The 24245-nt window shown below is 38.2% G+C and overlaps 1 protein-coding gene across 4 annotated transcripts in view; it reads left to right on the plus strand.

The window, feature by feature from the left end:
• Nucleotides 1–24245, plus strand: part of LOC129732749 (probable nuclear hormone receptor HR3) — a 511429-nt gene that overhangs the window by 353463 nt on the left and 133721 nt on the right. The window lies entirely within an intron of this gene.

Genomic DNA, 24245 nt, shown 5'->3' on the forward strand with positions numbered 1-24245 from the left:
CCCGAGATATTTAGCGACTAAAACCTGAGAGATCGTTTTACCCGTTAGTAGGAGCTGCAGCTGAGCTGGGTTATGCTTCCTAGAAAAAACGACCAGCTCAGTTTTCTCCGGAGAGAATTTGATACCCAGCTTAAGAGCCCATTCAGACAAATTGTCTAAGGTATCTTGCAATGGTCCTTGCAGATCGCTAGCCTTGCCACCAGTAATGGATACAACGCTATCGTCTGCAAGTTGCCTTAGCGTGCATGAATTAGCAAGACATTCATCGATGTCATTGACGTAAAAATTATATAAGAGAGGACTTAAACATGAGCCCTGGGGGAGGCCCATGTAACTAATTCGGGAAGTTGTCGAATCGCCATGTGAGAAATACATATGCTTTTCTGACAACAAATTGAGCAAAAAGTTATTCAAATTTGGTGAAAGTCCCTGCGAATGAAGTTTCACGCTTAAAACTTCTACAGAGACAGAGTCAAAAGCCCTCTTAATATCCATGAACGCAGAAGCCATTTGCTCTTTTCGAGCAAAGGCTAGTTGAATTTCAGTAGAAAGCAACGCTAGGCAATCGTTCGTCCCTTTGCCCCGGCGAAAGCCAAATTGAGTATCTGAAAGTAACCCGTTTGTTTCGACCCAATTGTCTAACCGTAAGAGGATCATTTTCTCCATTAATTTCCGGAGGCAAGAGAGCATCGCAATCGGCCTATATGAATTGTGATCAGAGGCAGGTTTCCCGGGTTTCCGAATAGCAATGACTTTTACCTCCTTCCAGTCATGCGGAGCAATATTTAGCTCAAGAAACTTGTTGAACAAATTCAACAAGCGTCTTTTTGCAGAGTCGGGTAGATTCTTCAACAGGTTGAATTTTATTCTATCTAACCCTGGAGCCTTATTGTTGCACGACAGGAGAGCCATTGAAAATTCCAACATCGAAAATGGAGGCTCTTCCGTAGTTACTAATAACGCGTCGCGAAAGGTTTTCTGTTCCGGTACAGAGTCTGGACAGACCTTTTTGGCAAAATCGAGTATCCAGCGATCTGAATACTCCTCGCTTTCATTCGAAACGTCACGGTTCCGCATGCGCCTGGCGGTATCCCAAAGAGTGCTCATCGCTGTTTCCCTGGACAACGCGTTTACGAACCGCCGCCAGTACCCGCGTTTTTTCGCCTTTACTAAGCTCTTCATCTGCCTGCCCAGTGCCTCGTACTTTCGAAGCAGGTTGACAGTGCCGTACTCCCGGTAGTCCTTATACGCCGGGGACCTTCGCGCGTACAGCTCAGAGCACTCTTTGTCCCACCATTTGTTGGGAGGGCGCTGTCTAATCGTTACCCCGGGTATCGGTTTCGTCTGAGCTTGAGTCGCGGCGTCGATTATCAAGCCAGCTAAGAACGCGTATTCTTCCTCCGGAGGAAGTTCCTCGTGAGTCTCGATAGATTGCGCTATAATAGACTCATAACACTTCCAATCAATATTACGTGTAAGGTCGTAGGAAATATTGATTGGGTTCGGGGGAGTTGAACCATTAGCAATTGATATAACGATTGGAAGATGATCACTACCGTGGGGATCGTTGATTACTTTCCACTGGCAATCTAACGCTAGTGATGTCGAGCAGAGGGATAGGTCAAGCACGCTTTCACGTGCTGGAGGATAAGGTACACGTGTCGCTTCCCCAGTATTCAAAAGTGTCATATTGAAGTCGTCGATCAAGTTACAGAATAAAGAAGATCGGTTGTCGTCGTACAGCGACCCCCATAGCGAACAGTGAGAATTAAAATCTCCCAATATCAAAAAAGGCGCGGGAAGCAACTCTGCTATATCAGTGAGATGCTTCTGTTCAATCCGCGCGGATGAAGACATATATAACGAAACAAGGCATAGGTCTTTTCCATTCATATTCGTTTGAATGGCAACGACTTCAATATTCGAGATCGAGGGGAGGTCGATTCGGAAGAAGGAATAGCACTTTTTAATCCCTAAAAGTACCCCTCCACCGTGTGAGTCTCGATCTCGACGAATAATGTTAAAATCGTGGAAATTGAGTTGATCGTTTGAATTGAAAAAGGTTTCACAGAGCGCAAATGCGTCACAATTGTATGTTTTTATTAAGTGAGAAAATAGATCGAATTTGGGGATGATACTTCTGCAATTCCACTGTAATACAGTGATAAAATTCCTAACCTCTTTCGCCGTATTAGTCATCGAAAGATATGATAGCTGAAATGAGGGGCCAAGTTGCTGCTAGTTGCATCAAAAAGGTTTTCACTGTAGGAAGAAGGGCAAGAAGAATATTTTGTAGGGGATCTGGTATGTTGAATGTTTTAAATATCCAGTCCACAATATCAGAAAAATTTTATGAACCCTGTTTCTATTTTATCTTCTGATCGAGAAATGGGTGCACGAGGGGTTTTTGGTGCCCCAGGAAGCGGTGGGTACTCCTGGTTTGATTTAAAATTAAAACCGGGAGGTACTTGCTTCGGTTTTTCTTCACCGCTTCCTTTTTGTGTTGGCTTATTGGTCATTCCGCGACCTTTGCGAGAAAGATTGAGGAGTTGATCATTCTCCTCTTCCTAGATCCTTCTGGCAAGGCATAAGAACACCCTTCGACGGGATCGTCAGATGTACCCTCATCGGTTGGCAAAAAGGAAAAGATGTTTCCTGTCGAGGGTGGCTCAGCACTCTTCAGCATTTCTGCGAAAGAGCGCTTTGATCGTTCCTAGAGGGAACGCTTTATTTTTTCCTCGCGCTGTTTGTACGCGGGACACGCCGAAAGGTCATGCCGAGTTCCCTCGCAGTAAAGACACTTTTCAGTATCCTCACTGCAAGCGGTCTCAGCATGATTGCCTCCGCACTTGCTGCAGCGTGCCTTGTTGCAGCAGTAGGTGGCTGTATGACCTAACTGCTTGCAGTTTTGGCAATGCATGACCCGCGGTACGAACAGGCGTACAGGCAGACGAACCCTGTCCAAAGAGATGTAGTTCGGCAGTGCGGATCCGGCGAATGTTACACGGAAGGAATCCGAAGGGAAGAATTTCTTCTTCCCTTCTTCGATGGATACTGAATGCAATTGCTTGACATCCAGTATCTTTACATCTTGAATCAGGGGGTTCTTGAAGCAGCCAACCCCGTGACGCAAAATGTCATCGACCGTGAGGCTTCCTTCGGTAACCACACCGTCGATCTCCACGTCCTTGGCAGGGATGTACACGTGGTACTCTCTCGTGAAGAGCTCGAAGCTAGCAATTGCGTTTGCTTGCTTCAAGCTACTCACAACAACTCGCAGTTTGTTCGGTCTAACCTTTGTAATTTCGGTTACGTCCGAAAACTGTTTTGCCAGGTCCTTGCCGATTTGAATTATATTTAGAGGCTTCTTTATGGGCCTGGAGTAAACTACGAACGGACCTTTCGAAGCATCTGGGTAAGCTTTCACCCGTGTTGCCGGTACCCTTGGTACGGGGCTAGGTAGCGGGGAAGGTAGAGGGGAATTGATGGGGGAGATCTCAATCTCTTCCCCAGTTGTTTCCACATCCAGGAATAGTTGCACCTGCATGTCGTCTATTTTGCGGGAGCGTTACGCTCTACCGCACACAAACGATAAATATTCGAATGTTGGGGGGGTCACGTAGTTGCTATTAAATTTTAAAAACAATTTTTCAAACTACAATGGATCAAAATAAAAAAAAAAGGCAGTAATACTAATACTAATAACAATAGTATTAATAATAATAATAATAATAATAATAATAATAATAATAATAATAATAATAATAATAATAATAATAATAATAATAATAATAATAATAATAATAATGCTAATAATAGTAATAGCAATAATAATTATAATAATAACAATAATAATAATACTATTAATAATAATGATAAAAATTCTAAAGTGAATACTTCACCGAACGTCTAAGTCACGACCTCACGACTGATAGTAGGATTAATCGAGCGTCTCCGCGAAACAAACAATGACGATCCAGCTTCGTGTTGTGACACAGTGGCCGTATCCTACACGCGACCTTGTAGATGCCACTTGTAGTTGACTTAAACTCGCTCGATCGTATGGTGGTCCGTGCTGCTAGCGGGGTAACAGCGGTGCGGGAGAATTATTCTTGCTGATATATCAGCTGCGTATCGGATCACTGGCGGGGTAGCCTGCCCCTACCAGTGTGCAGAAGATGTTTCTGCCGATAAACTACCGGCTATTGTTATCGCGCAGCACAAGAACTAATCGACAAAAAAACACCCGTACGATAACTCGTGTATTGTTATTTTGCAAACTCAAACGGAGATGAACAATTTGCGTCTAATCGAGACGAAAGCAAAACAACGAAATGATTAGCTTTCGACTGTAGCTTGAAATTATTTGTCGATAAACAAATTCAAATTAAGCTAGATTAGCTGCTGTCCTGCATGTAATTTCACTCGTTTGAGAAACGAGATTGTTTCAAAAATAACTTTTTTTATCACTACAAATGTTGCTATATAGGTGAGTGACAAAAATGACAACTTCTTTAAATAAATTATTTTGAGGCGCTTAAAAGTGCAATTGGTGTGTCACATCGGTGAGACACGGCAAGTTTGTTTATATTCACGTCATTGCTGATTGCCATTTGCATATGACGTGGGATGATTCTAGTTCACTTGTAAACGCGGGTAGCTTCCGCCATAAGCACTCATAAGAACCGGCAGATAGCACCAACACGATTTCTTTCGCACTGCAGGTAATGAATTCAACCTGCCTGGGAAATTAAAGGCCGGCACGAGATAAACAAGATTTTGTCTTTCTCTTCTTTGCCACGGCCAGACCTTACCGTTCGTATGGTACCGTTCAGGACATGAAAATGATATTTCCGTTTGCTACATTCTATACCAGGTTTTCGTGAGTTTTTTAGGGAGAGCCTCGTAGATTTGGAAATTACATAGAAAATACTTGCGACAAAATCGATTAATTTGGGTTGAGACTGAGAGTTTCACCCTGTTTTTTGTCTCAATTGGTTGAAGTATCCGTTCAACAAGGCTCTACATTTTTCAACAGTACAATAGTTAGCACTGTATTTTAGTGGACGCATTTGTAATTTTTTAATCAATTGATGCAAGAATTATTGATATCCGTTGAAAACTGACTGAATTTTAGACTTTTGAAAGAGGACAATTGTCGCGACATTTTCGATTTTTTCGGAATTTCAATTTGCACCCCTCAGATCATCATGAGTTGCTATATTTTTCGTATGTTTTTATTTTATCAAGAGAGGCCCAAGGCAGTAAAGGAAATGAAACAAATAGTACTCAATCATCATTTTATCTTAAGCTGAACAAAGGTGCGGTGTGGTGAGAGAGCAAGTGTGGTCAAAGGAACTACTTCGGCTGCGGTGGAGTTGAGTCATTGTAGGAGAGTATACACTGTCTTTCAATCTCTTCTTTGACAAAAAAATCACGATCGTCAGCCAAATGAATACAAATAGATTAGGTTTATTCGTTTAGTTCAAATTGTCCGAATTACTTCATATACTGAGTTGTGCACACTGAGAACCACGTGTTGTGACGTACACTCACAAGAAATACATAGTAAGAAGGAAGGCGAAGAGAGTGTACCAACAACGATAGTTTTTTAATCGCATACTGACGCCGATATCAACGCATGTTATGCTTGATTTATTTGTATTCAAAGTCGCTAGAAGTGATTATTTTCATCACTGCCTCAAGGTTACGAAGTCCGCTTTGACAAGTGAATGGTCATGAATTCGAATCTTAGTAGAATCAGTCCGGTGCACAGTGGTACGAGAGCTGCAAATCGTAAGCTAAGACCGAGTTATTACCAAAATATAAAAAGAAGGCTGTATTATATTGCATATCAAACAATATAGGTACTGGAAGAGACAAACGTTTTCAATCATTTTCGTAGAGTGATTATAATAATAATTTATCTTATGCATGTATGCATCAAGCAGACGAAAATTTCTGCCTAACTGTGATCTGGAGATGTTCAAAAATTATCTTTTTTACATTTTGCAAGAATAACTCGGTCTGTGTAAAAGCTTTCTTTTTTGTGACTTCTACAAAGTTATGTGTTTTTTTTTTTTTCATGTATACTAAACAATGTTGCCTTCTAAATACTGCAGTTCTTTGGATGTTTAAAAAATCTGTTTTCAAGGACTAGTCTAATATAAAACGTTATATCTGCAAAAAGAGAGTGTTGGAAGAAAAAACTCTTCGGCAAAGTTTTTGTAACAACATTATCTACAATTTTACTGAAGACAACAGTTCTACAAATTTCAGAGACTGAAAAATTAGGTTTTGCAGTCTCACTAACGGCGGCGAACTGAAACTTAGTCATACTCTGAGACTTTTTGCATACTATATATCTCATAGAGATAGTTTATCAAACCAACATTTGGAGAGTATATGTGCACGACCTTGAGCTCTCGTTTCACTATCAGAGTAAATTTTACACACGGATTTATTCCCAGTCTCACCTTCCACCTCCCATCATCCATCCACTTTGAACCATCTCTTTACGACATAGTTGCTTGCATGTAACACCTCTCCAGCCAATTATCATTACCGATACTTGACAAGAGGCTACGTAAAGGAAGAAGGTAAACGTGGTGGAAAGGATAAAAGTGCAAAAATCCGTCATTTACCACGGTGACATAGGACCATCCTTTCTGTAACAGTCGTTAGAGATGCAGAAGTAAGCTCGGTCTCTGGCAACTAAAACTGTAGCACATCCTGCTTCTCTTCCACAATCGACCATAAGGACATAGCCGGTGTCGTTAACGATCTAAACAAATCAAAAATTACTGAATTGTAATTAAAGGTCCTGATGAATCCCAGATTTGTGCAACTTCGCTAGCTCAGATCCTTCACTGAGGAACAACTACGATATGTGAGGTCGTTGAAGCTCAAGAAACGGTATGTTTTTATTTTATCTGGCCGAATCTTGATCCTACTCTATTCATCATATTGCATCACTTGTGAATAATTTGTTTTTAAAAATGAGTTGTAGAACTTCTACCTTTACAGTTCAATTCAGACAGAATAACGAATAAGAAATTTATTCTCTCCAAATTTTTCCGATCATTTTATGATTGCTGTGATCGAATTCGATTTATTACTTGGTTGCTACGTAGCGTTGCCATTGGGATTTTCATGCAATACTCCTCCTCAACACAGTCAACAACTGTCATCCAGATCTCTTCGAACAACGATCGCATATGTAGGGGAACTGCTCCATTATTCATCCCATTAAGCCGATATTCACGAAGAATTCACGGATTAAACACCAAATTTTCACAAAATTATTGATCAAATAAACAAAAAAAGGCTTACGTGCTCTTATGGAATCGTTCAGCATTGTATATTTAGTAAACTTAGCTAGATTTATCCTGAATTTTGTAAAACGAACCATTTTTCAAAACGCTTCCATATCCATCTCAAAACTCTGCTCAATTATTAATATCACAACGCCCCCATATTCATCACACTGTTATTCATGAATGAATCAGATTATGATGAAGGAACGTAGCCGAAGCCCGTCGTAGTAGGTTACCTAGATATCCGCTGTAGTTGTTTACGGGCAAAACTGGTAACCTAGGTAACCATTGCAGTGCTATCTATTTATGTCAATTATGTCGGAATAATTTAACATTTTCAGTATGATTTTTTCGTATTAACAGAAACTGATTTGGCTACTTTTGATTTTCTTCAACGCAGTGAAAACAGACAAAATTACATACAATTGAAATTTAGTAAATGTAGAAATTCATCTCATATATTTCCGCTAATTCAAGCTTGTTTTTGGATATTTAAGGTGAACACTTCAAAGATTAAAGTATTCTCAGTGTAGTGAGTGATTTTGTTAAGTGATTAGAATTTGGTTGGCTGGTAAACGAGTCCCGTTGTAGCCGTATAGAACAATGCGCGGATTTTGTTTTCTGAGGTAGGTGATTGAATTAAATGAGTTTTCGAGTGCAGATGCCCGACTATAATATCAAATTTAGAGCTTTTAAGTGAGTTTTTGAGGATTCTACTTTATGAAAAATCTAAAGTGAATTAAGAAGAATGCATTCCATGGATTAGCAGATTAGTTTAGTTAGAAAATATGCGTTTTTTCCTGTTTTCAATTGTGTTTCCATGTTGTATGAGATGATTATATGGGCTGAGATGAATAATGTAGCAGTTCCCCTATACTGCTCCAAATTCACCCGCTTTAAAGGCTACTAATGAATATTGCAGGTCGATGGTTCGTTGTTAGTGAAGATCTCTGGTGAACGCATGTTTTGTATCGACGTGCTTGGACTTCCTTTTCGGACGATCGGACCATCTTGATATCCTCGTAAACGACGGTTGCATAGACTGGTTTCTCTTTGATGTGCTTTAGACATATTCGCAGCCATAGCACAGGTTTGCTTTTAGGTACCCCAACTTACCATACCAAGTTTGATTAGGGTCTCGGTCTTCTTTATATCCAGTCTAATCTGTACCTATGAAGCACCCCATAGCTCCGTCTCCGGAGCCCAGACGTAGCGAATGATCTTTGGTTGCCTTTGGTACCCCAACATTCGTTTCGCCTTTGTCCGACCTCGGTTGTGTGATTTGGATACATTTCTCCCCAGCAGTGATGTGCTGAGGCAAATATCTGGCTGGGTGTTGACCTCCGCGTACAGCAAACCACCCACTGGTCCCTTACTCCTCGTGGTCTAATAAGTACGCTGGGTTTTTCTCTGTCGTGTATCGGACGTATTTGTCGAATCCCGTGCGTATAAGTCCTCCTCGAGCATTATCAGACTTCCAATTTTTCTGCTGTCCATGTAAGCATGTTTCTACTGACCGCCCAATTTTCCAGCTGCAGCTATTATCTTAAGACACCATTGAATCGATTTTTGCCCGAGGAATCCGTTCTCGTCAATAAAATTCCATACCTTTTAACACTCGGTACTATCGTAACCGGCCTTAAAATTGAGATTAACGGCACTTCTGGAGGATCTGCAGTAACAATAAGATTTGGCGTATTATCGATCGCCTGGCTACAAACCTGACATGATAACTTCCCACAAATCATTGTGTAATCCGTGATAAATGGTGGAAGATGACCTGGAAAAGCACAACTAAGCTGGAGGTATATACTATATCATCCTACACTATATTTTTGAAGACAGCGAATTAGTTAGTTTGCGCTGAACTTTTCTACAACCGATCTAAGTTTCTTGTCCTGGCCAAGCATTAAGATTTCCTATAATGATTTTGACGTTATGGTTTGAGGAGCTATTGTATTCATGTATTCCAGTTCTAACGGTATCCTTATACGTACATACAACGTACCTCCAGCAAACCTCCAGACCCCAAAAATAATGTAGGTACATGTCAGAAATTGAAAGACTTACAGTTCCATGTTCAAAGTGTTCAGTCCCAATTCCGTTTTGTTTATAAGTTTTATAATGCGTATAACCGGAAAGTCGTCGTGAACATCATTGTTGGGCCGATTGTCCACTCCTCTAAAATTGCAATCGCTTGAGCCTCTTGAGCTGCCCCTAATATGGAAAAAAGACACTGGAATAAACTACACCCTGATGGAAGGGACTGCGCTCCTCCCATCCCACGGGGTTTGGATTACCGTTCTTCATTCCAAGAGGAAAGAATCCGCCCAAAAACCTGTTCACACATACACGAATTTCGCGAAAATTTATTTAGATGTTTTTTTTTTTTCACCCGTCATCGAAAATATTTACATGAATGTATGTTTTCCTGACGTCACTCAATTTGACTTTCAAAGCTAGTGAAGATGATATGGCAGAGTCTATTCATTCTTTTATTGTACAAGCAATTTTTTCTCTGGAGTCTACAAACAGGCCGCCTTTTTCAATAAGACAATTTTTTTCGAATTATGTTGAGTGATTTTTCTCGTACGAAATCTGCATCCCTAGTAGAATATAGCCGTTCTCGAGCAAACTTAAATTTCGTATATGCTTGATGAACAGCACCATTGCGAATACAACTTTATTTATCATATTCTGAATACTTACCTCAATCAGTAGTAAACTAGCAAAGCAGAAGTTAGGAGCAAAACAAAGAAAAAATTATTGATTCCCGTTGAAATTTCGAAAACTTTAAAAAAAAAAAATCACGGTTTCCAAAAAATCTTCGGTTAAAATCAAAATCAATGAATAAATTAATTAATATACATAGCTACAAACGGACACAAAGCACCTACTCTCGAATTTCCAATTTGAAAAATCTCTCAAAACCGATCTTTTCAGTACGGCCATTCTCCTTTTTTTTGTGTACACTGCAAAATGTAATGGTTTCGTATGGTAACTTTTTTCTCGTGTGCACCTCAAAATATGTACAGTTGTACCGAATGATATACAGTAAGATCGCTTTTTACGCGGTTTTTTTACGCGGATTGCTTTCCTCCATTACATAAAAACGGTACAAGATATCGACCTCATTTCAATCACGTTTTCCGTTTTAGGCCACGAGTGATCATATGTCAGTTTTCAAAAAAATTCACAATTTTTGGTGTAAATACTCAAAAATTAAAATATTGCATTTTGGTCTCTAGATTGGCCACTATCATATTCAAACGAGATTTGAACGTTTTAAAACGGTTTTCTTTGTTATATTTGCAACTCAAAAAAGTCGTTTTTTACGCGGGCCCATACAAATTTGGAACGCATCCCCCGCGTAAAAAGCGACCTTAGTGTATAAAGTATCTGCACAAGGGGAGAAAATCTTCAGGCGAAAACGTATCTCGGTCTGCAGAAATGACTGTGGATTTGATATCCTTAGTGTATACATTATAATACATTTACTATTGAAAACCAACTAATAAATGTGAAAAGCAATTAGTTTCAAAACACTCTTTAAATCTCACATAACATGATGCAGTGGAAAACATAGAGCATCGTCGTCATAAAAAAAAACTAAACCTTTGCCTTTGCCCCACTGAGAACGTAAACGGAAAGCAATTACCCAGGTTTATTTTGCTCTTGTTAAGATAACCACTCTATTATCACTTATCGAGCCGTAGATGAACCGACATGGCTCGAGCAGAGAATAATGTTCTATTTCTTTTCTTTCTCATCTCCACAGGTAAGCCAACGACGACGCCGCAGATGGTGGCCCCAGGTGTGCTGCCGTACATAAACCGATGGCACCCCCACGCACCAATTTACAGCGCTACTTACTTAGTGCACTAGTGACGATGATGGGCCATAAAGCAAATGAACGGCTGTAAGTGCTTGTTAAACCTGATGCGATCGCCATTTACCGACGCCGGGTAATTGATAGTGCGTGACTACTTTGGTATCTCCTAGGGTGGTTTGGTGGGACCACTAGCTTGTCAGTTGCACAATATTCTAAACTGGTTAAGTAGCCTCAGTCGCTACCAGCTGCCAGCTAACAACCGAATGTGATCGGTTTTAGGACACCAATTTAAATAATATTCATATTTTCTGCAAGATGAACACCGCCAACCGAGCCAACAAGCGACGGTGCAGAACATGCCTTCAGATAGCACCATCATGTGCTGTTGTACAACATACAAAGCGAAGCAGTAATTTCCAGCACCCGCCAGCACCAACCGTATTCGTTCTTGACGACCTTATCCTAGAAAAGTTTCAAAGAACTTTAGCGCACAAATGATTAGCCGCAATGTTTTCAAAGTTTTCACACCGGTTACCCTTGACTTCTGCTACCCGAACGGAGAAGCAACGCGCCATGCGTTGGGGTCTAGGTAGAGCGGGTATGATGTTTTGTCATACCTACAGCAAGTGTAGCGGGCTTCCCCTGACCGCCAATCTTTACACAACCACGGACCCGGCAAACCGGCTACTGTATGTTCAGTTCTATAGTACTCTTTTTTCTCATTCACTGAATTTTGTTCGCACGGCACCCTTCAATACCCCCATGATCGGTCGGTACGTGTGCGATCGATTAGAAATACGGTCGATTATTGCTCTACTAAGAAAATCAATCGCCAATTAACAACCCCTGACGTCTCTGAGCTATGTAGTTTTTTTTGTAGTATTTATATCAAAGTTTTGTTCATAGTCAAAATTTACCTGGTTGTTCATACTAATTATTGATTCGATATGAAATTGCTTCGTTATTTCTCGAAAGAACGCATTTCTTCCAAAACTGTCTCACAAACCACAAATCATGGTGCCATAGTTCAGTTTTAAAACAATAGACCTAGGAAATAATCATATGAGGCATTTTATAAAAGGTATATAAGCAAGCAAAAATTGCTGTTCTTTTGACACAGAACTATGTGTTTAAGGAAGGTCTATAGGGGTGTAGAATTAATATCTTAAACCAAAACAGGGGATGAAATCATGTCCAGTTTTAAATGCTTATAACTCGCTTAGTTTTCAACAGATTTTTTTCGTTCTTGCAGAAATAGATTAGAGAATCAGTTACGCATCCGTCCATACTGCTGCATAATTCGATTAGGCGTCATACACAAATTACGTAACGCTAAAAACCTTGATTCCAGACCCCCTCCCCCCTATGTAACGATAAGTAACGTTCGATCTAACTCCCCGCCTAAAATTACGGTACGCTGGACAACCTGCCTCCTCTCCATTTTGCAATTTTGAGCAAACATCACCGTTACGTAACGATCTCAACTACCCCCTTCCTTCCCCCTATGTAACAATAAGTAACGCAGACTTAACCCCCTCCCCCCCTTCATGCGTTACGTAATTTTTGTACGACGCCTTAGGGGCCGTTCCTAAACCACGTGGTCATAATTCGATCACTTTTTGTACCCCCCGTACACCCCCCCCCCCCCCCCGTGGTCTTTCGTAGTCTTTTGGCCAACCTTCCCCCCCCCTTTGCGACTTTAACCACGTGGTCTTTTAATTTGTCAAGTGCCAAAAAATCGCTTAAATTTTTGACATTTTTATGATTAAAATTTCAGTACATTCTATATTTCTAAAACGCAAAAGCTTCATTATTGACTTGCTGGCAACAATAAATTATAAGTCAGGAAAAAAGGCCACGTGGTTTTGATTTAAGAAATTCGCTCTTGTTAGTCAGTGTTACGAATTTGAGGAATTGTAGCATCAAATCGTTTAAATTTTCCAATTTCACGAACGATTTAAGATTAATTAAAGCTGCCATTTTTACAACGGGATCGGTGAAATCACACCTCTTTGCAATTTGTTTTACGAACTTTGAATAGAAATCCTTACAAATATTTCGAAACGTTCATTTTCGCGCTGCGTTCAAGTCACATTCCACTTTTTATTCATCGATACCTACATAATCCTCATGTTGTTTTTTTTTTACAAAACTTTGAAAATTGTATAATCGAATCGTACCTTGAAATTGATTTCAGTTCGTCGGTATAACAAAAAAATCTGTAAAATCTGTATTTTGGCAATATTCTTTAATTCTGTAATACAGATTCTGTATTGCTTTTTCAGCTCAAAAATCTGTAAAATACAGAAAAATCTGTATATCTGCTTGAGAGTGCTATTGCTATCTGCTTCCATCTGACGCGAGAAGAATTCGACTTTCGGTGCTCTCATAGACCATTATTATTACAAAATGAACAAAAAACTGATTTTATGGAGGGGTGTTCCACGAAAAACCCTATTGTGTTGTGCCCAACGTACAGATAGATGTAGTATTCAGTATTCAGCTTTTTTCCTTCTTTTTACACGAAAATGTTGTGCGGATGAATTGTCAGGGCACATAAAACACACATTTCTGCCAAATACCATACATCTCCAGGACTTTTCGTTGCAAAGTTGTATCATATTTTTTCGATTATTTCAAGATCATATCATATCATATAATAAGCAAATAGAATCATGATATCAAAACTTTTCCTAGAGATTAAACTTAAATACTATAAACTCTTGTAGGTTCCATTGTCCCAATTCACTCATATTAGAGTACGGCGAGCATATGTTACAGTAGGTTTTCATATATTAAAAATACTAACTTTTTTGTGTTTATAGACAGAGAAATGGTTCCTTTGGCAAAGTTTTTGAACCTACAAAAATGTAAACTTTGCTGAACAATCAAAATTCCTATCTTCATTGGGTAAAGAGTTACAGAATATTCAATGTAAAAATTACTTAAAAGTTAGTTGTTTGTACTTAACTTTTGTAAGTTACATTTTACAAGAAAACTTTGTTCTGAAGTAGCATTTGGGCATATAAAACACGCGGTTTTGTTGAAGACCACACATCGAAAGGACTTTTCCTTACAAAGTTATAGCATATTTTAGTTTGCTTAAACTTGCTGAAGACATTGTAAGCATAAAATCAATTTTTCACAGCCAAATCTGAAATGATCACGATTTTACGAGCTGATCTATCACTGTGCACTGTGAGTTTTTCAAATAAATCTTGGGATGTGTATAAAATATACCATGAAATGGTGGTTTGAAAACGTGCTTTATAATGTGTATTACGTTATTTTAATATCAATTTTTGTGTTTTACGACCATCAAAGGGCTTTAATCAGAAATATACCGTACGACGATTCTGAAATTTTGACCTGAGATTGACCAGACGTCATAATGAATCGAATGGTGTACCTTTTGGTGCCTTTTTTATAATAATTGTCTGTGGGAGCACCGTGACTGTCTCCTTATCGAGCCGTCTTGTGTCTTGAGAAACTGGGAAAATAACATAACTTGAAAAAAGGCGGAGCGACTTACAACATAGATATAAAATGAACATTACAAAACGAGATGATATGATGGTTAAAATCCTTCTAAAAAACAAAAACCAGGCAAGGCAAAGGACGATATTAATATTGTAACACATATTTGGAAGACGTTAGTGAATGATTTTTATCGAATTGCAACTGTGGTTAAAATCCGCTACAGATACACAGAAGAATGATATTCACCACAACTCGATAATACTTGAGCTTCAGCTTGACGACCGCACATTTCGCAGTTGCTCCTTCATGATCGATTTGAGCTAGTGAAGTTGCACAAGGAACCACGTGTATGGCTACTTGGGATTCGTTTGCCATTTTCAGTAAACAACAATTCAGTAACTACCGCTTTGTATAGATCGGTAACGGCGCCGGACACTTGCTTACGATAGTTAGGGTAAGGAAGGATGTTGTGAGGAAGCAGGTGTAACAGTCGTTATTGTTGGAGACCGAGTTTATCTCTGCATCTCCACGACTGCAACGGAAACAAGGGCTGTGTCACGGTGGTAAATAACTGAGTCTGGCAGTGTAGCGCGCGAAGACGAACGATGAGTATCTTTCTTGTCAGACCTCGCGAACCCCTCAAGCGACGCGCATGAAAACAATTCACCACCAGTAGCATCCGAGTATTTCAATATTTATCTAATACTATTCCGGTGTACCCCCGAGAAAGCCAATGCACCTAGGCAGCCGAAATTTTGAAAGGTATACACGCTATTAGCAGCAGCGGAACGATTTTCGGCAAAACGGTCAGATCGAGTTTATATCTGCATCTCCGTGAATGCCGCGTAAGATTTGTGTTTTTATGTCACCATGGTAATTGACGAAATCAAATGCAATCAAATCAATGCATACGACGCGCGCCTAATTCACCACAACTTGAAAATACTATTCATAAACAGCGGTATTTTTTAAACTTATCCAGTTTCAAACAAAAATTCAGCATGTCCTGCTGGGAATGTTAAATTCGTTTTGATAAATTTATCGGCAATAGCGATCATTCCTAAAAACGCTTAAATATTATTGAGAACAGCAGCTCGAATCTAATTACCTGAAAAGAGAAATAAGCATCTACTATATATAAATACATAAAATTTGAGTTCTGTTACGCAGTTGATTTTATTATTAAATACCTCTGTTTTTGAGGGGTACAGTATTCATCATCATTTTAAATCGTTCTAAACAAAAACAAAGCGGTAACATGTAGGTTCTTCACACAAAAATTTTCATTGATATTCAGGAAAGACATTTGAGCAAAAAAACATAGGTATTTGATTACTGGAAAAAAAAATTTTTTTTTCACACAACATTTATCTGACACGGCACTATTACTAAAAATTTAACTATTATTCGCAAAACCTCGTAAAACAAGCAAAACCGTGATTTCTTAAGCACAATTTTCCTCAAATCTAAATTCAAAGTGATGACAAGTGACTTTTTCCATCAAAATTTTCTTGAATGTTCATGAAGCATAATTGAGAAGAAATAATAGGTATCTGATTACTTAAAGCTGAGATATTATTCACAAATCCACGTGAAACATGCAAAATCATAACTTTTATGCTCCGTTTGCTTCTGAACCAAAAATCATAGCGATGCCATGTGATTTTTTTCAATAGAATGCTTGTTGTTGCTTCAAAATCTGCAAATATTTTCTTCCAGAAAACTCATGTTTTGATTAAGTGCGAGTAAAGCATAAACACATACATTTCTGATGTTCCCGTAGTTTTGTAAGTAATATCATATTACTGGACTCAAAATTTGTTTACTTTGACTCAAATTAGTTTTTGGAGCATAAAAAACTTTTATTCTTCAGCTAAAAAACCACATTTCTTCGGTTTAAATATCGATTAGAAGGCGACTTAAGCATTAAATGTCATGACTCGTATTCCTTGGAAACCAACAAACATTTCCACATGTCTCCTCATTAGATTTCTTTGTAGAGGAGAACTAAACATGAACAGTAGGGTGGGGAATCGTTATATGGAAAAAAACGAAACTTGATAGCAGAAAGCCAGAACCAAGTTTTTTTTTGTCACATTTGGGGCCCCAAACAATCCTAAATTTATCGGAAGCCGATTGGTTTTGTCTTCGCTCGGCGCATTGCATTTCAAATTTATATGGAGATTTGTATGGAAAAACCAAATTTTTGCATTTTACATTCTAAAGAGCTCAAAATGGCCTAAACCATAGTTTTCATGACTTCAAATGGTTGATTTTTTGATGCCTAACAACTTGGCCGAAGACACCAAAGAGCTAGGGTGACCCAAAAAAATACTAGAGCTGTTCAAAGTTGATTATGTCGAAATTTGTGTTGCAAATCATTTTTTCTGCCAACACTGCCAGTGTACCGGCGTCAGTCAGATTTCCATCAGAAGTAACCTCTGAAACACGTTGTAGATTCTACCTACGCCTAGAATATTGCCCTAAATTTGTTTGCTTGATCCAGCTGAGTGTATAAACTCGTTACGACTAGTTACTTCTGATAGGAATCCTACTGACACCGGTACTTTGGTAATGTTGGCAGAAAACAAGATTTTCTGCATTTAAATCGACATACTGAACTTTGAACAGCTATAGCTCTTTTTAGGGACATCCAAGCTCTTCAATGTCTTCTGCAAAGTTGTTAGGCATCTAAAATACTATACTTTAACATAATATAGTGCATTATTAGAGCATTATTGAGCTCTCTAGAAAGGTAAATGCAAAAAAGTGGGTTTTCCCATATAAATTTTTATACAAATTTGAAATGCAATGCGCCAAACGGAGACAAAACCAATCGACTTCCGGTAAGTTTAGGGTTGTGTGGGACCCCAAAAGGAACCAAAAAAACTTGGTTCTGGAAAATCGATCACTTTTCCCCACCCTAATGAATAGTCATGCTCAATTCTTTAAACGTTGATTTCTTTTTTTTTTTTTTTTCAAAAATGACATTAAAAAAAGTTCCAATGTACACTACTATAGAATGGCCTGAATACCTTCCAATATAGGTATTTTCAGAAATGGGATGATGGTGATTTGCGGTTTCTGAAAAAAAAACTTAAATTGCCACCCGATGTTCGATCATCTACGGAATCATGATGATTCTCAGAGACCAGCAACCGTTCAATATTGGTATTTTCAGAAACATCATGATGTCCAGAGATCAGGAATCAGTCCCACGATGGCAGCTTCTGGTTTTATAAAAAAGCCAAAATTGGTAATTGGCTGATAATTCCAGTACCTACTTCCGAAAGTGGAACTTTTTTCTTTTTTTCTGTGTGGACTCATCACTGCGAGCAGACCTTAGATCTATTGTGATATTGCCCAGGTATTTTTTGTACTCCGCACTTCATATTATTAGCAGTAACACTATTGAATTAAGTGACACGTTTATCATTCATATCAGTGCTTGTGTGTAAGTTTTTTTACCTTTCCGTTTCAAGCTTACTGCTCTAGTATACCAAGCCTCTGTCCATCATAACAATACCGCCTATTTACAATTCCCTGAAGAGAACTTTCATATGTCACTCACACCAGTTTTATTATAATAGGGACTTATTTTTGTTGGGAGGAGAGTCAACAGGGGTACTGTAGAATCCAGATTGAAGGGAGGGTACGTGGTGGGGAGCCTAAGAATAAACCCACGATAAAAGTCCTTTGACAACCAAATGGCCTGATTCTACTAAGATTCGAACCCACGACCACCCGCTTACCAAAGCGGACTCTGTAACTTTGCGGCTACAAAGCTCCCTAAAGTGGAACTTCATACGTCATTCAGAAATTCTAAATGGTAACTACCAGTCTCTGTAAAACAGCCCAAAATCGCAAAATACAATCCAATATAAGGGTCATTCCATGTCAAGTGATCAGGCAAATGCAACGACCCTCTCCGATTCACTTCAAAAGAATGTAACGACTTGTTTTAGGTCGAAACTGAAAAATCCAGCGTTTTGGGTCAATCGGACAACCCACCTCCAATTTCCAAAAAATTATTTTCGATGTTTGTGAAAATCATCATATCTCAGAGACCGTAAAAGCTACAAACAATATGAGACACTTTTTTAAAAGGTTATTAAATTTACAATCGAATGGCATCATCAGATTTTGTAAACAGTGTTGCTAAAATTGATATTTTTACGTTTAAAAACTAAAACTTCGTTTATCTCAAAACACCCCTCATTTTTTTGAAATCTGATGTCACCAATGTGTTCAGCGGAAAATTTTACATAAGAATCACCTATCCACAAAATGCAATGCCGTTGTAAATTCAATAAACCTTTAAAAAGAGTGTCCAATATTGTCTGTAGCTCCTACGGTCTCTCAGATATAATGTTTCTTTCAAAACATGGAAGATGATTTTTTGTCAAAAAATACAAAAATGGAGGGCCCCGCAATTGGAAGTGAGTTGTCCGATTGACCCAAAACTCTATATTTTTCAGTTTCGACCTAAAACAAGTCATTTTATTTATTTTGAAGTGAATCGGAGAGGGTCGTTGCATTTGCCTGATCACTTGACATGGAATGACCCATAAGTGTTTCTGTTCTATACGTTCTCCAAACATTAATGTTGTATTCAAAGTTATTGTGGACGTATAAGATGAGAAATGCGAAATGCGAAGTGAGTCGTGCTAGTCGTGCGACAATGGAATATAAAAAAAAATCCTGATTTTGAAACTTTTGATCACGTGATCTCAGGAACGTTCAATTAGTTTACTATGAATTACAAAAAGAGATAAGAATTAAACTCACAAATGATACTGATCCATTTTTGTTAAAAAAAAACGCACATACGCATACAAGATAGAGAATAAAAATCATTGTTAACAATCACTAGTTTTGACTAGATTATTAACACCACTCGATTTCACGGTAGCACGAAGAAACAAAGAAACATTCAAATCCAAGGCTTTTCTTTTTTTTTATTATGGGATTAGTCCTTTTAATTTTTTGCTTCAATTTCTTTTTTAAGCCTTAGTCGTCCCACGCGTCTAACGTTCAACTTTGTAAAATCTAGTGCACATCCGTTTGGACATGTTTACTAGAATAATTTCCAAGAACCACCAATTCAAACCAGTCAGTGGCCGCTGCGCTCCGGTGAAGCTCGTTAGTCTCTAACTGGGTCATTTGTGCTAATGCTTTTTTTTTTTTTTGGTACACGACTGACTTATTCTCCACCGTACATTAAACCGGCTGTCGTAAAGCCGCTCACCGGTACCAAGAATTCTAGGCAATTGGCTTCTAGTGTGCAGTGAGCTTGCTGGTGAGAACTGTGCAGTACATGCAAAAGGTTAGCCCAAGGACGTGGAGTTTCGCAAAAGCGCATTGAACTTAGACGAGGTTTTCTGCCGAGCCGAAGGACGACCCACGCGGCAATCAAAAACCTGCGGTACATTGGCCTTAGTCTGCGCCACGTGGAGTGCAGAGCGGAGGCAGATTTCACCACGGAAAAATTATCGCCGCTGCGTGTGCGAGAAAACACCCCTAGACGGTAGCTTTGTTTCGCGGTTTCTATTGTAAATAGCTGATCAATTTGTTGAAAAAGTAGGTTGTAAGTAGAGAAGCGGAAAATCGAGACGAACAACATGTTACAAGTTTTGAATCGATTCAAAACCGTCCTACTTGAACACGACAATCACTACCCAGTCCGCACAAATAACATGTTGGTGACAGTGCGTCTTGAACTGTCCTACAGATCAGACGTTTTTTCGGTTGCTTGTGGACTGGTCTTTGACTGCCTATAGCTTCAAAATTTGTGTTTTGTCAGTGTGTCTTTTAAAGACTACCTGAAAGTTATTTCCCATCAGTCTTTCTCAAGACTACCTACTTTTGAATTTAACATTTGTTTTAACTTTTTTCGTATCACCTGAAATGGCTGGACGGAAAAAGAAACCTCGCATCGCTGCGGGGAGGAAAAGAGAGGCATCTCTTTCTGACACTTCGAGTGTCTGTAGTGACAATCCTTTTGATATTTTGCTTGAGCATGAAGCTGGTGAAATGGAAGTTACCAATAATGAAACTATACAAAATATAAAATCTTTAAAAAAAGAGAAAGTTCCACCTATTGTGGTAACTATTTCTTCTGAATTTAATATATTCAAAAAGGAACTTTCAACATTTGTTTCTGACGTTAAAGTTACCTATCAAACTGGCCGTAGAGGTGAATGTCGCTTATTAGCCGACTCAGTAAAGGGTCGTGATCGTCTTGTTCAGTATTTAACTGACAAGATGTACAAATTTTTTACATATGACACCAAGAACGCCAAGCCGTTCAAGGTTGTCTTGAAAGGTCTCACCAACGATCAAACCGTTGATGAGATCAAACTTACTTTAACAGAATTACTTGGCATAGCCCCTACCCAAGTAATTCTAATGAAACAAAAATCACGAGGCGAAAACAGTCAGAGAACTGGAATTTCCCTTGTTAATTATTTAATTCATTTTAACCGCAATAAGGTTAACAACTTAAAATTTTTTGAAAAAGCACATGCTTTGTATAATGTGCGTGTAAAGTGGGAAATTTATAGGAAGTATGGCGGAGGTGAAAAGCATATCACCCAATGCCGTACTTGCCAACGTTATGGCCATGGTTCCAAATTCTGTAACATGGACCAAAAATGTCTTAATTGTGGAGACTCTTCTCACAAAAAGGACACATGTCCTGTGAAAGAGAGTAAAAATTTTCGCTGTGCGAATTGTAACGGCAACCATATGTCAAATTTTTATCAATGCCCAGTCCGTTTAGCAATTGTTAAGGCAAGGCAAGGTAAACAAAATTCAATTTCTCAATTAAAACCAACTTCAAAACAAAATTGTGACGCATAGTTTACCTACTCCTTTGCATACCCGTTTAACTGATGCACAGGTTACAGGTAGTTCGAACATTATACCGCCTAGTGTTGGTAATTCGAAAATGACCGTTAATATGGGTAAGCAAAACACGCTAGAAAATAATTGTACACCTATCACTCCAGCTAATATTGCTACCGAAAATACTTTTTCTAATGTCAACTGCCTGGGGCCTATTACGGCAGGTAAACTTTCTTTTTTGCAACAGGCAATGTTCGATCTTATGAACGCCATGTTGCAGGCAAAATCAATGTTTGAAGCCATTCAAATAGGCACAAATTTTACTATTAAAATTGTTTCTAATTTAAAATTTAGCAATGATTTTAAATAAAACAATTAAAATATTAAATTGGAATGCTCGCTCATTGAAGGCCAATGAGAATGAGCTTTTTAATTTTTTAACAGTAAATAATGTGCATATTGCAATTATTACTGAAACATTTTTGGAACCTAACATAAAATTAAAATATGATCCCAATTACGTGGTTCATAGATATGATAGGATTCAGGGTTCCGGCGGTGGAGTTGCAATTGTTATTCATCGCCGAATCAAACATCGTGCTCTTCCCCGTCTTGAGACGAAAGTTATTGAAACTTTGGGAATTGAAGTTCAAACTGAACTTGGGATTTTATTTATTGCCGCAGCATATTTACCATTTCAATGCACACGCGAGCTCAAAAATTATTTTAAAGGTGATTTTCAAAAACTCACCAGAAATCGTTCGAATTTTTTCATAATCGGCGATTTTACCGCTAAACATCGTTCATGGAATAATTCTCAAAGTAATTCCAATGGCAAAATTTTATTCAATGATTGTTCTTCAGGATACTATTCTATTTTGTCTCCGAATAGTCCTACATGCTTTTCTTCTGTAAGAAACCCTTCAACAATTGATTTGGTGCTAACAGATCAAAGTCATGTATGTAGTGATTTGATCACACATGCTGACTTTGATTCTGACCATCTTCCAATAACTTTTTCTTTATCACATGAATCAGTTTTAAACCCAATGAGCTCTGTTTTTAATTATAACAAGGCTAATTGGGAAAGATACAAAACTCATATTGAGAGAAATTTCAATAATGAGCTTGATTTGCAAAACCAAGTGAATATTGATTCCGCTTTGGAAGCATTAAAATTGATGCCAGGAATTTTTCTGTTCCAAAGGCTCAAGTGAAATTTGATTCATCAATAATTGACGAAAATCTTCAACTTCTAATTCGTTTGAAAAATGTCCGCAGACGTCAATATCAACGTTCTCGTGACCCTGTTTTTAAAACTATTTATAAAGATTTACAGAAAGAGATTAAACATAGATTTACTCTTCTGAGAAATCAAAATTTTGAGACTAAAGTTGAAAAATTGAAACCATATTCAAAACCATTTTGGAAGCTGTCGAAGATTCTTAAGAAACCTTCAAAGCCTATTCCAGTTTTAAAAGATGGTGAACGTTTTCTTGTATCCAATGAACAAAAGGCTCAAAGACTTGCTCAGCAGTTTGAGAGTGTTCATAACTCAAATTTGAATTTTGTGAGTCCAATTGAAAATGAAGTCACACGTCAATTTGATTTAATTTCTTCCCAGAATTTTTTACCTGCAGAAATAATTGAAACTAACTTGAATGAGATTAAATCAATTATTTAAAATTTCAAAAATATGAAAGCACCTGGTGACGATGGAATCTTTAATATACTAATCAAACATCTCCCTGAGAGCACAATGGAATTTTTAGCGAAAATTTTCAATTGCTGCTTCAAAATTGCATATTTTCCCAAATTATGGAAAAATGCAAAAATTACTCCCATTTTAAAACCGGATAAGAACCCAGCTGAAGTTTCAAGTTATCGACCAATCAGTTTGCTTTCTTCAATAAGTAAACTGTTTGAGAGAATTATTCTTAACAGAATGATGTCACACATCAACGAAAATTCAATTTTTGCAAATGAACAGTTTGGATTTCGCCATGGGCATTCCACAACTCATCAATTGCTCAGAGTTACTAATATGATACGAGCTAACAAATCTGAAGGTTATTCCACTGGAGCTGCTCTTTTAGACATAGAAAAAGCATTCGACAGTGTTTGGCATAAAGGTTTGATTGCGAAATTGCAAACTTTTAATTTTCCAATTTTCCTAATCAAAATTTTAAAAAAATATCTTACTGATCGAACTCTGCAGGTTGTCTATCAGAATTCAAAATCTGATAGATTTCCTGTCAGAGCAGGTGTACCTCAAGGTTCAGTCTTGGGTCCAGTCCTGTACAACATATTCACTTCAGATCTTTCTGATTTGCCTCCAGGATGCACAAAGTCATTGTTCTGCGATGAAACAAGCATTTCCGTAAAAGGAAAAAGTCTTCGTGTCATATGCAGTCGATTGCAGAAAAGTTTAGATATTTTTTCTTCCTACTTGCAAAAGTGGAAAATCTCTCCCAATGCTTCTAAAACTCAAATGATAATTTTTCCGCATAAGCCTAGGGCTTCTTTCCTCAAGCCAAACAATAATCACGTTGTCAAGATGAATGGGGTTATTTTAAGTTGGTCCGACAAGGTTAAGTACTTGGGACTAATTTATGATAAAAAACTTATTTTCAAAGAGCACATTGAGAGTATACAAGCCAAGTGCATCAAATATACGAGATGTTTATATCCTCTCATTAACAGGAATTCTAAACTTTGTTTAAAGAACAAACTTTTGATTTACAAACAAATTTTTAGACCAGCAATGCTTT

This window comes from Wyeomyia smithii, chromosome 3, assembly GCF_029784165.1.
Source record: "Wyeomyia smithii strain HCP4-BCI-WySm-NY-G18 chromosome 3, ASM2978416v1, whole genome shotgun sequence".
NCBI classification, from domain to species: domain Eukaryota; kingdom Metazoa; phylum Arthropoda; class Insecta; order Diptera; family Culicidae; genus Wyeomyia; species Wyeomyia smithii.